Below are 11,763 nucleotides of genomic sequence, written 5' to 3' on the forward strand. Positions count from 1 at the left end.
TGACATTTAAAATCATTTGAAATCCAAATACAGAGCTAATAATAACGCACATGGCCTTCATCTACTCGGTGAAGGACAAGGCTCTGCAAACTTCCTGTGTAAAGGCTTTGGTAGTAAATGGTTTGGGCTCTGTAGACAATACCATCTTGGTCATAACTACTCACATTGGCCATTGTAACATGAAAGTAGCCAAAGACAATATGTAAATGAATGTACATGTCTGCCTTCCAGTCAAACAGTAATTATGGACACCAAACATTAATTATGGACACCAAAATGTTAATTTCATATGATGTTTATGTATCAAAAATATTCTTTTCATTGTTTTCTAACTTTTAAAAAGTGAATAAAAATTATTGTTATCTCATGGGACATATATAAACAGGCAATAGGCCAGATCTCACCCACTGACTATAAATTGCTGACACCTGGTATACACGCAATATATTGACATACCCTCCTTTCTAACATCTACAAAAAATTATATCCTTCTTTAATAGAAAACATTTAATAAAATAAGTCAGAAGATCAAATATTCTACATCATGATGACCAAACCAGTGACCTCATGAAAAATTCTGGCTCTCGACACTGACTTGGTCAAAACGCAGAAGTGTCCTGTGTTGACATTATTCTGCAGGGACAGACTGTCAGTAAGCAATGCTGGGTGGATGAGGTAACCCACACTACTGAGCAAAGGATGGCCTCCTGGTACTGCGCAGAGGCCCCACCAGGTGGCGCTGCAGCGGCCAATGCGCCTGGCAGGCCAGCCTGGCAGATCTGGCCACAGGCGTCCACATGGGTGAGGGGGACTAGCCTGGAGGGACTTGGAGTCACAGGACCCGCTGGGCTTCCTGGCTCGCGCCGCTGCCTCGCCCGAGTCCGCCAGGGTCCCGCGGGCAGAGGAGCTGGAGGAGCCTTTGGAGGCCGAGGCGTGCTGGTGTGGATGCCGCCCCGCTGCCAGACCAAGTGCATCAGCCTGGAATCCAGGCCACCATCCTGCAGGCGCTCCTCTCCCGCCTGTGGCCTGGATCCTCTTGCTAATCTGAGGGAGGAACTGGAGCTGAAGCTGGTGAGGGGCAGTGCTGGGCCAGACCACCTTCCTCCATGTCACCAAGGTGAGTGCCCTCCTGCTCACCTGCCCAGCGACTCCCGCCTAAAAGCCCTGTTAAACCTCCTCCCTCCGCCCCCCTCCCCTTGCAACTGAGTGCGGGTTCCAGCCTATCTGGCACTTCCCAGGGGCCCGGCCTGGAGTGTCCCACGTGGTGGTGGCTGTGGTGGGCGTGAAGGGTTCATTCCAAGGGTGAACTTGGGCTTGTCAGGTATTTAAAACACTTGGAGGATTGGGGTTTCTCTGGGCCTTGCTCTGTGGGGGCAGCCAAGGAGTCACTATCCTGAAGGATTGGGACTTGGTGAGCCCCGGGTAATGGGAGAAAGCAGGAGAGTGGAGAGGCTCCATCAAGCCGCCACCTGGGACCAAGAGCCCCCGTGCGAGACCAAGAGCCCAAGTGTGGGCTCCTTCTCTGTGGGCAGCTGGTCCCCCGTCATTCGGGTGCAGGTTGCGTGTGCTCCCTGGACCTGGATGAGTGCTGGCTGCTGTACTGACAGGAGGCAGCTGGGGACAGAGTTCCAGCCAGACCCCAGCAGGGCCCCCTGTCTATTAAGCCAGACAGTGAGGGGTCCTGCTTCTCCAGGACTTGTCTCAAGCCAGGGGACAAGACAGATCTGTAGTCCCCAGAAAGTTAACTACCTGGTCAAACAGAGTGTGTGTGTGTGTGTGTGTGTGTGTGTGTGTGTGTGTGTGTGTGTGTATGCATTGAGGGGGGGAGCGGGGGAGGGTGGAGAGGAGAGCTGAAGGAAGGGAATGGACAGGGGCAGAGCTTATTCCAGGCCCTGACATTGTGTGTCTAGGAGAAGGGACCCTCCAGGCAGGGGGCAGGACAGTGTGGACAGGGAACCTTTCATAGAGGGGTCAGAGCTGGGGGACAGGGAACCCCACTGGGAAGGACCCCATAGTGGGGACAGGAAACCCTCCATGCAGGGGGAGGGCAGCAGGAAAGAGAACCCCAATTAGAGGGGGCAAGGCACGGAGGAGAGGGGAAACAGGGAACCCTCTATGGAGGGGACAGGGCAGTTGGACAGGCAATCCTCCATGCAGCGGGGAGGGCAGGAGGAAAGGGAACCCCACTTTGAGAGAGCAGGGCAGAGAGGAGTCAGAATTATCCATGGAGGAGGCAGGGCAGGGGGACAGGGATCCCAACTTTGAGGGGGAGGGGCAGGGAGGAGAAGGTACCCTCCATGGAGGGGGCAGGCAGGGGGACAGGGAACCTCACTTTGAGGGGGCAGGCAGGGGGGAAAGGGAAGCCCACTTTAAGGGAGAAGGGCAGGGAGGAGACAGAACCCTACATGGAGGGGACAGGGCATGGAGGAGAGGGAACAGGGAACCCTCCATGGAGGGGAGAGGCTGATTATTAAAAAGGAATAATAACATTTATCGGTCATTCATCATGTCCAAGTATGGTGATCATGATTATAGTGAAGAGCACATAGGAATGAAGTTCAAGTAGGAAGTGGTCATTCCGTGGGACAAAGGATGAAACAGAGTTTGAAATTCAAGGTGCCCAAGCAGCTGGGCATTTGAGGAACAGAACCTCAGAGAGGCAGAAACCACAGGGAAGTAGCCACCACATCTGCCTGCAATCTCCCCTCAAGGCATTTGCCAAATCCTACCTTGAAAGGGTGATTGATCTCAAAACAACAAGCAGAAAACAATGGAGTGTAGGAGATTTAGACTAGCTCTCAGCAACTGGACCTGACACTTTTAGAGAATCACACCCCACAGATGGAGAGCACTAGTTCACTTGAAGTGCATAGGAAACATTTACAATTATAGACCATCGCTGTTTCAAAGGCCTGAAATCAGAGTGTACATTCTGATCACAGTCAACCAAACTCATCATCAACAATGACAGATTGAAACACATGGGTATGACTGGCACCACTGAGAGCTTTATACATACAGTGGGGCCTTGACTTACGAGTGTCCCGACTAACGAGTTTTTTGAGATACCAGCTGTCTCTCCGCCGATTTTTTGCTTTGAGTTGACAGAGTAATTTGAGTTAACGAGCTCCTTAAGGAGCTCAGTCTCCTAAGGAATTAAACTCGTAAGTCAAGGCCCCACTGTATGTTGACAAACTTGCTTAATTAGACCTGCTTTCTGATTTAGCTAAACTTTTTCCAGCCCAGTGAAGCACCCCAACTTTTCTTTCAGGATATTGTCAGCAACACAGCAGTAAATATCAATACGAAGCAGATTATTATTGTAGAAAATACAGGGAGTACAAAGGGTGAACTATTTAACTGTAGCACTGTTTGACTCTATTCTGTGTAGTGAGAAAACCTGGAGTCATTTTCAAGTTCTACCATTTCTTATTTCTTTTCAGCTGGGCCAAGTTTCTAAACATTCTAAATCTCCATTTTCTGGCTAATTGAAAGAAAATAGGATTCTACCAAGTCTCCTATCTACCTACTCCAGGAGTTCTGTTTGGATGAAATGAGATGAGGCACGTGAAAACGTTTCACAGACATTTGGTTAAACTGTAAAATGTTTTCACTTGGCTATAAAGCAAGTGGGATGAAGAAACTCCAAGGAGGCTAGTCACCAGGGAGAGGAAGCCGGGTGTCCTATGTGACATCATTACCTGGCGCCCACAGCCATCATTTCTGTGCTGGGCTGGGCTGTGGGCTTTGCGCCATGGGGTCTCGGCAGTGTTGGCTGCTATTTGGTGGGGTGTCGCTTCAAGGTGGTGGCAGGGCCTGTGTCCCACTTGGGGGAAGCTGAGTGTTATTTGTGGGTTCCAGGTTTTCTGTAAATTGCCAGTTCACGTCAAGGCAGTTCCAGCATTGAGCATCTCCCCCTGGTGGTCAGTGCGCATCATAGCGACTGGTCAGACGGTTGGACATTAAGCATATTAGCTTTTTATATATATAGGTTTGCAATAAGAACAGCAAAAACCATTCTAAAAGAAAATTAGCTATGGCTCATGCCTAAAATTGATCAGATCTGAACCTTTACTGTAGATATCAGCCTTCCAATGAGGAATTCTTCAAATACAGCCTGTGCTGTGGATACTGAGGCATCCTGCCTAGGAGCCTCTCTCTTCAGGGTTCCTGATCTGCCCCTTCCCCTACTGCGCCCCAGCCCCTGCCCCATTATTTTTTCCAAGCAGACCCAGCATCTCCAAAGCCATGTGTTCTCATTCAGGGGCTGTTAGCGTGCAAGAATGCAGTTTAAAGGATATTTCACACCCAAAGCACTTTTTAAGTTTCTCAAAGATGAGTGGATGGTCACTGAACATGGGTGCAAAATGCATTTTAAACCAAAAATAGTTATTTAAATGTTTTTTTAGAAGATTTGTTCTCATTATCAAAACAATACAGGATCATTAGTAGAAATTTACAAGAAATATATGAGGTAAAAGAAACCACTTCTCTCCATTATCCAGGGTTAACCACTGTCAACATTTCAAAGTATTTCTGTTTGTCTTAGGTAAATTTATATATCCAAATACCTTTTTGAGGTGATACTATTTATTTTTTAAATATAATTTCTATTGATTTCAGAGAGGAAAGGAGAGGGGGAGAGAGATAGTAACATCAATGATGAGAAAGAATCATTCATTAGCTGCATCCTACACACCTCCTACTGGGGTTGGAGCCCACAATCAGGGTATGTGCCCTGACAGGGACTCTATGCATGACCTCCTGGTTCATACATCAATGCTCAACCACTGAGCATGCCTCCAGGGCAAGATGATACTATTTGTTATGTGTGTATTTTGATTTGTTTTCTTTAGTTATTGTGTATGCATTTCACTGCATCTATAACCACTTTTTTTTCCCATTTATTAAGGCACTGTTTATTTTTCCCAGCTTTATTGAGAAATAATTGATATACACCACTGTATAAGTTTAAGGCAGACAGCAGGATGGTTTGATTTACCTACACTGTGAAATGATTACCACATTGGGTTCAGCTAACATCCATTGAACATGTGACAAACCAAAATGGAAATCTCTAATGTAATTTGAGGTCTTTTTTCTTCAAAGTCAAACCTACAATTCTTACTATTGCAAAAAAGAGCTGTACTTGGAACTGAAGTGCAGGGTGTGGTGGGTCTGCAGCTGGGGCTCTACTGCCCTGGCCTCTTGCACTTGACCCTTGTGCCTGTTCACATGCAGTTCCGTTCTCCCTCCAGACTTCACATGAGGCTGGTGATGGATGTGCTGCCCCTACCGGACAAGCTCCACAGTCTGTCTTCCCACCACTGAGTGGCAGAGGTGAGAGCCCACACTGTAAGGCTGTGGGGCCTATAAAGTTCAGACCTCACTTGTGTCTAGGAAGCTCTGGGGGTGACCTCAGCATCAGTGTGCGCAGAGCCTATGCTGGCCTCTGGGATGTGCTCTGTGAGGGTCCAGCTCACCCATAGCTCCTCTACCCCTGGATCTCAGCCACCTTCCCGGTCCTTCTGCTAGAAGCTCTGGTTCTCTCAGAATCTTAGACTCCTCTCCCGCCATGAGCTGTGTGGAAGCTTCATATAACACGATAGTTTTCGGGGAAAACTGGCAAGAGAAAAATAAGAAAAATAAGCAGGAGTCCCCCCAGTACTTTGGAGTCCAGGCCCCATTTTCCCAGGTCCTCACCAGAGATGGGTTTTTCCTCAGCATTTGAAGGGCTATGCCCCGGCCATGGCTTAAGAGCCAGGCCAGGAAAGAAGAGGGGGAGGATCCAGGGCAGCCCCCACTCTGGCTCCAACAGGCCCCCGGTCCAGTCCTCTGAGTCATTGCCGTCCTGCTCACAGAACAGGGCTAAGACTCACTGCCTTCAAGACAAATCAGCTCACCACCGTGCTGGTCACTTGTCAAGTTCTCACTTCTCTCCCCACTCAGCCCACTGCTGCTCTCTCTGGAGTCCGCAGTTACTATTCTCTCTGAGACCATGGTTGTCATCATTGGGTGGACAGCTAGCCATTGACCTGCTCCATCTCGGTGGCTCCAGAATGATATCTTCGGTTCTTTTGAGAAGAAGAAAAGGAAGGGAGAAAATGGGTCTGGACAGCAAGTAACCTTTCTGTAGAAATGCATGGACAGTGAGTTTTTTTCCTCTTAGTACTTTGAAGTGCTATGTGGATTGGCATGAGGTACTTTTATTTTATTATTCTCTCTGCATGTTCTTTCTGAAGGTGACTGAGTTGGCTGGCTGCACAGGTACAGGAACAAGAGAGTGAATGTGCTGTCCTATGTGCCAAGATGCAAGGAGTTTGTGCTGTTCTGCATTTCTGAGCCTCTCTCACCAAGTGAGTCAGGTCTGGCCAGAGGCAAGGACAGCCATGAGTGGCTCCTCCCAGGCCATCCTGACACCACCACTCTGTCCAACCTCTACACCATTGGTCTGTGCTCATTGCCAGCTGAATCCACAAGCCAGAGGAGCCCTGGAGCCCTGAGTCACTGTATGGAGAGGATGAGCTTTGGTGGCTCCCTAGCCCACATCATGGACCACAAGGAGCAAGATTTTATTGGGTTCAGACACTGAAAAGTTCTTCATGACAGCCCACATTATTACCCTAATGATACAGTCTTTGATGAACAATTAGAACCTCCCTGACTGGACCACAGAGTAAGGTGTCGGACCTTTGATGAGTGACACTCTGTCTCTCATCTTCTTTTAACCCAGTGGTCGGCAAACTGCGGCTCGAGAGCCACATGCGGCTCTTTGGCCCCTTGAGTGTGGCTCTTCCACAAAATACTGACTTCTGCACATGGGCCACGAAGTTTCAATCGCACTGTACGTGCGCGCCTGCACGTGGTATTTTGTGGAAGAGCCATACTCAAGGGGCCAAAGAGCCGCATGTGGCTCGCGAGCCGCAGTTTGCCGACCACTGGGTTAACCCTTAAAAATGGGATGTGTTGATTTCACTCACCAGCATTCCTTCTTCCATCTCGCAGTCAAGTTGACAGGCAAATTGGAGCCATCTCTGGAAGGAGAGAGCATATGAAGACAAGGTATTATTTTTACCTTAATTTTGAGCACCACTCTGCCGAGTACACAGAGAGAAATCATTTATCCTTCCTGACCTTTAACGGAGCATAAGTATCTTTTCTGCAGTTGAGACCTGTAGATGATTCAAAGGCACATGCTTGCAACGGCAATGCTCCCTTCCTTCATCCTTGTTCTTGGGTAGCGTCACTCCTGGGCCCTGGGCCCAGGACCCAACCAAGACACCGAGAAGTGGATCTGCTCTGTCGATGGGACCCTGGCCCAGCGTTCCTGGAATGGCACAAAAGGCCCATCCTTGTCACTTGGTGGATGTGGTTTAATGAAGCAGAGGGTCACTGTGGGAGGACTGTGCTGCCTCTGTTGTGTTTTGTGAGATGGTTAAAAGGTTTGAAGCTCCTTTAAGAAACCAGGTGGTACAGCGAAGGAGCTGTTCTCCGGATCGATCGCATTAGCAGTGGCTGAGACACAGCAGCTGTCTTAAAGGCTGTGGAAGCTCCGTGACGGGATGAGAACATAGCTGTGGAGGTCACTGGTCTGGATGGTGGCCCTCAATCCCACTGACTACCAGTGCCCGTGGCCAATTCCTTATACTCAGCCCAGACCCCAACTGGACCTGCTTGGACCAGATTCTCTGGGGCAAGACAACCAAATCTGGGCCACCCCTTTTATTTTTTAGCCTTTTAAAAATATAATTGTAGATTGACATTATTTGTAAGAGAGAATGCAGAGGTGGCCCATGTAATCTGACCCGGTTTCTCTCAATAATATCTTTTTTTAAAAAAATATATATTTTATTGATTTTTCACAGAGAGGAAGGGAGAGAGACAGAGAGCTAGAAACATCGATCAGCTGCCTCCCTCACATCCCCCACTGGGGACGCGCCCGCAACCCAGGCACATGCCCTTGACCGGAATCCACCCTGGGACCCCTCAGTCCGCAGGCCGATGCTCCATCCACTGAGCCAAACCGGTTTTGGCTCTCAATAATATCTTATAAAAATCTCACAACCAGGATTTTGACAGTGACCCAACCACCCATGTAGGGCAGATGGAGAACAGCTCTACCCAATTCTCCCGCACCCAGGACAGTGCCTTCTATTTTTTTTTTTTTTTTTTGGTATATCTTTATCACAGTAAAATATACACAATGAAAATTACCATTTTAACTATTTTTCAGGGCGCAGTCCAGTGGTGTTAAGTACATTCATATTGTGTGCTGCCGTCACCACCATCATCTCCATCACTGTTCTCATCTTCTCCAACTGAAGCTCTGTCCCCACTAAACAACAACTCTGCATCCACTCCCCCATCCCTGGTCCCCTCCCTCTTACCTCTGTCTCTATGACTCTGATGGCTCTAGGGACCTCAGGTGAGTGGAATCACACAATATTTGTCCTTTTGTGACTGGCTTGCTTCACTGAGCATCACGTCTGCAGGGTCCATCCAGGTTGTAGCATGTGTCACAATGGCCTATTTTTCTAAATTGAATTTATTGGGGTGAGATTGGTAATGAAATCATGTAGCTTTCAGGTATACAGTTCTATAATACATCATCTGTATGTTGATTTCTGTGTCTCACCACCCTCCCCCCTGCCCCCAGGTCAGGTCTCCTTCCATCACAATTTATCCTTTCTAAACCCTCTTCTCCCCACACCCCTTTCTCCCTGATAATCACCAAACTGCTGTCTGTGTCTATGAGTTTTTTTCTGTGCTTAATCCCTTCACCTTTTTCACCTAGTCCCCCAACCTCCCTCCCCTCTGACAGCTGTCAGTCAGTTTTCTATATCTATGAGCCTGTTTCTATTTTGATTGTAGTTTATTTTGTTCACTAGATTCCACATATAAGTGAAACCATAAGGAACTTGTATTTCTCTGACTGGCTTACTTCACTTCACTTAGCATAATACTCACCAGCTCCATCCATGCTGTTGCAAAAGTTAAGATTTCCTTCGTTTCCTGTGTGTGTGGGTGGGTGAGTAGTATTCCGTTCTGTTAATGTACCACAGCTTTTTCTCCACTAATCTGCTGCTGGGCACTTGGGCTGCTGTGAAATCTTTGCTAACGGAAATAATGCTGCAATGAACATAGGGCTGCATATATCCTTTCAGATCAGTGTTTCAGGTTTCTGCAGTTATATTCTCAGAAGTGGAAATGCTAGGTCATAAAGCAGTTCTCTTTTTAATTTTTGAGGTAACTTCATACTGCTTTCCATAATGGTTGCACCAATCTGCATTCCCACCCAGAGTACAGGAGAGTTCCCTTTTCTACACATATTCACCAGCACTTGATGTTTATTGATTTATTGATGATAGCCATTCTGACAGATGTGAGGTGATACCTCACTGTGATTTTAATTTCTATTTCTGTAATGATTAGTGATGCTCTGCATCTTTTTATTTGTGTAATACTCATCTGCAGGTCCTCATTGGAGAAGTGTCTGTTTAGGTTCTTTGCTCATTTTTAAATTGGATTGATTTTTTTAAGATGTTGAGTTTTATAACTTCTTCACAAATTTTGTATATTAAGCCCTTATCAGATGTATCCTTGGCAAATATGTTCTCCCATTCAATGGGTTGTCTTTTCATTTTGTTGATGGTTTCCTTTGCTGTGCAATAACTTTTTAGTTTGATGTAGTCCCATTTGTTCAGTTTTTCTTTTGCTTCCCTTACCCAAATAGAGATATCAGAATAAAAAATATTGCTATGAAAATTTATTGCCTTTATTTTCTTCTAGAATTTTTATGGTTTCAAATCTTACTTTCAATTCTTTAATCCATTCTGAGTTTATTCTTCAATATGGTGTAAGAAGGTAGTCTGCATTCATTTATTTTTCTACATACTTGTCCAATTTTCCCAATAGCATTTATTGAGTGGACTATCTTTACCACATTGTATGTTCTTGTGTCCTTTGTCAAATATTAATTTACCATAAATGTATGGGTTTATTTCTGGGCTTTTTATTCTGTTCCAATGATCTATATGTCTGTTTTATGCCAGTACCATGCTATATTTATTACTATGGCCTTTTAGTATAGTTTGTTATCAGGTAGCATGATTCCTCCAACTTTGCTGTTCTTTCTCAAGATCACTGTGGCTATTGGCTTGGTTTTATTTTCTGTGTTTTGTTTTTGTGTGTGTGTGTGTGTATGTGTTTGTGTGTGTGTTGGGGTTTTTTTTTTGTACTTCCATATAAATTTTTGTGGTATTTGTTGTAGCTCTCTGAAATACATCATTGGACATTTTAATGTTGGTAATTCTTCCTATCTTTAAACACCATATATGCTTTTACTCATTTGTATCTTCTGCAACTTCTTCCTTCCTTCATTTCTTTCATTTTCTTCTTTCATTTTCTTCTTTCTTTCTTTCTTTCGTTCTTTCTATCTACGTGATGTTTATTATGTTGAGGTGTATTCCCTCTATTCACATTTTGCTGCAAGTTGTTATAATGAAAAGGTGTTTTGTTGAATGCTCTTTCTGCATCTATTGTTATAACCATGTGATTTTTATTCCTTATTTTGTTTATGCTGTATCATGTTTTTTATGTGCAGATACTGTACCAAGCTTGCATCCCCGGAATAAATCCCACTTCATCATGTTGTGTAATCTTTTTAATGTATTACTGGATCCAGTTTGCCAATATTTTGTTGAGGATTTTAGCATCTATGTTCATCAGGGATATTGGCCTATAATTTTCTTTCTTTGTAAAGTTTTATTCTGGTTTGGGGATTAGGATAATGCTGGACTCATAAAATGAGCTTGGATATCTTCCCTTGTCTTGAGTGTTTTGGATGAGTTTGAGGAGAACAGGTATTAGTTCTTCTCTGAATGTTTGATGAAATACACTGTGAAGCTATCCAGTCCAGCATCTGTGTTTGTTGAGAAGTTTTTTTTTATTTTAATCCTCACCAAGGATATATTTGCCAATGAATTTTTTTTTTTTTTTTAGAGAAGAGGGAAGGAGGGAGGGAGGGAGGGGAAAGAGAGAGAGAGAGAGAGAGAGAGAGAGAGGGAGAGAGAGAGAGACATCAATGTGAAGCACACACATCAAATGGTTGTCTCTCTCACACACACACACCTCAACAGGGGGCAGGGGTGAACCTGCAACCCAGGTACGTGCCTTTGACTGGGAATCGAACCCATGATCCTTTGGTGCGTGGACCATAGCTCTAACCACTGACACACAATGGCCCGTGCTTCATTGATCACTTGTTTGTTTTTTACTGTTTTGTTTATTTCTGCTCTGATCTTTATTATTTATTGATTATTCTCACTTTGTGGTGTCTTTTTTGTTGTTTTTTTTTTTTTTTTGCACTAGTTCCTCTAAGTGTAAAGTTAGATGATGTATTTCAGATTTTTCTTGTTTCTTGAGGTAGGCCTGTAATGTTATGAATTTCCCTCTTAGGACTGCTTATGCTGTGTTCCATAGAGTTAGGATTGTTGTCCTCTCATTTCCATGTGTTTCAAGGTATCATTTGATTATGTCTTTGATCTCATTGTTAACCATTCATTGTTTAGTAACATGTTAATTAGCCTCCAAGACTTTCTATGTTTTGCAGATTTATCTTTGTCTTTTTCTGCTTTTTTTTTCAATCCTATATTATTCATTTTTAGTGTGGTCAAATAAATATAAGATTTAGAGTTTTAACCACAGTTAAGTATACATTACGTATATTGACATGCAATTCTCGCCACTGTGTATCTCCAGATT

General features: G+C 45.0%; 1 long non-coding RNA gene across 1 annotated transcript; it reads left to right on the forward strand.

Moving 5' to 3' along the window:
- The first annotated feature begins 1,028 nt into the window (after nt 1-1,028).
- On the forward strand, nt 1,029-6,777 carry LOC138998782 (uncharacterized). The gene is made up of 4 exons (XR_011469264.1): nt 1,029-1,117; nt 5,259-5,340; nt 5,950-6,149; nt 6,243-6,777. It is a non-coding gene; the product is annotated as an uncharacterized lncRNA (long non-coding RNA).
- The last annotated feature ends 4,986 nt before the right edge of the window (nt 6,778-11,763 follow it).

Source organism: Myotis yumanensis, unplaced genomic scaffold (assembly GCF_028538775.1).
Source record: "Myotis yumanensis isolate MYYU_CA2020_CCGP unplaced genomic scaffold, mMyoYum1.0.hap1 SCAF_21, whole genome shotgun sequence".
NCBI lineage: Eukaryota > Metazoa > Chordata > Mammalia > Chiroptera > Vespertilionidae > Myotis > Myotis yumanensis.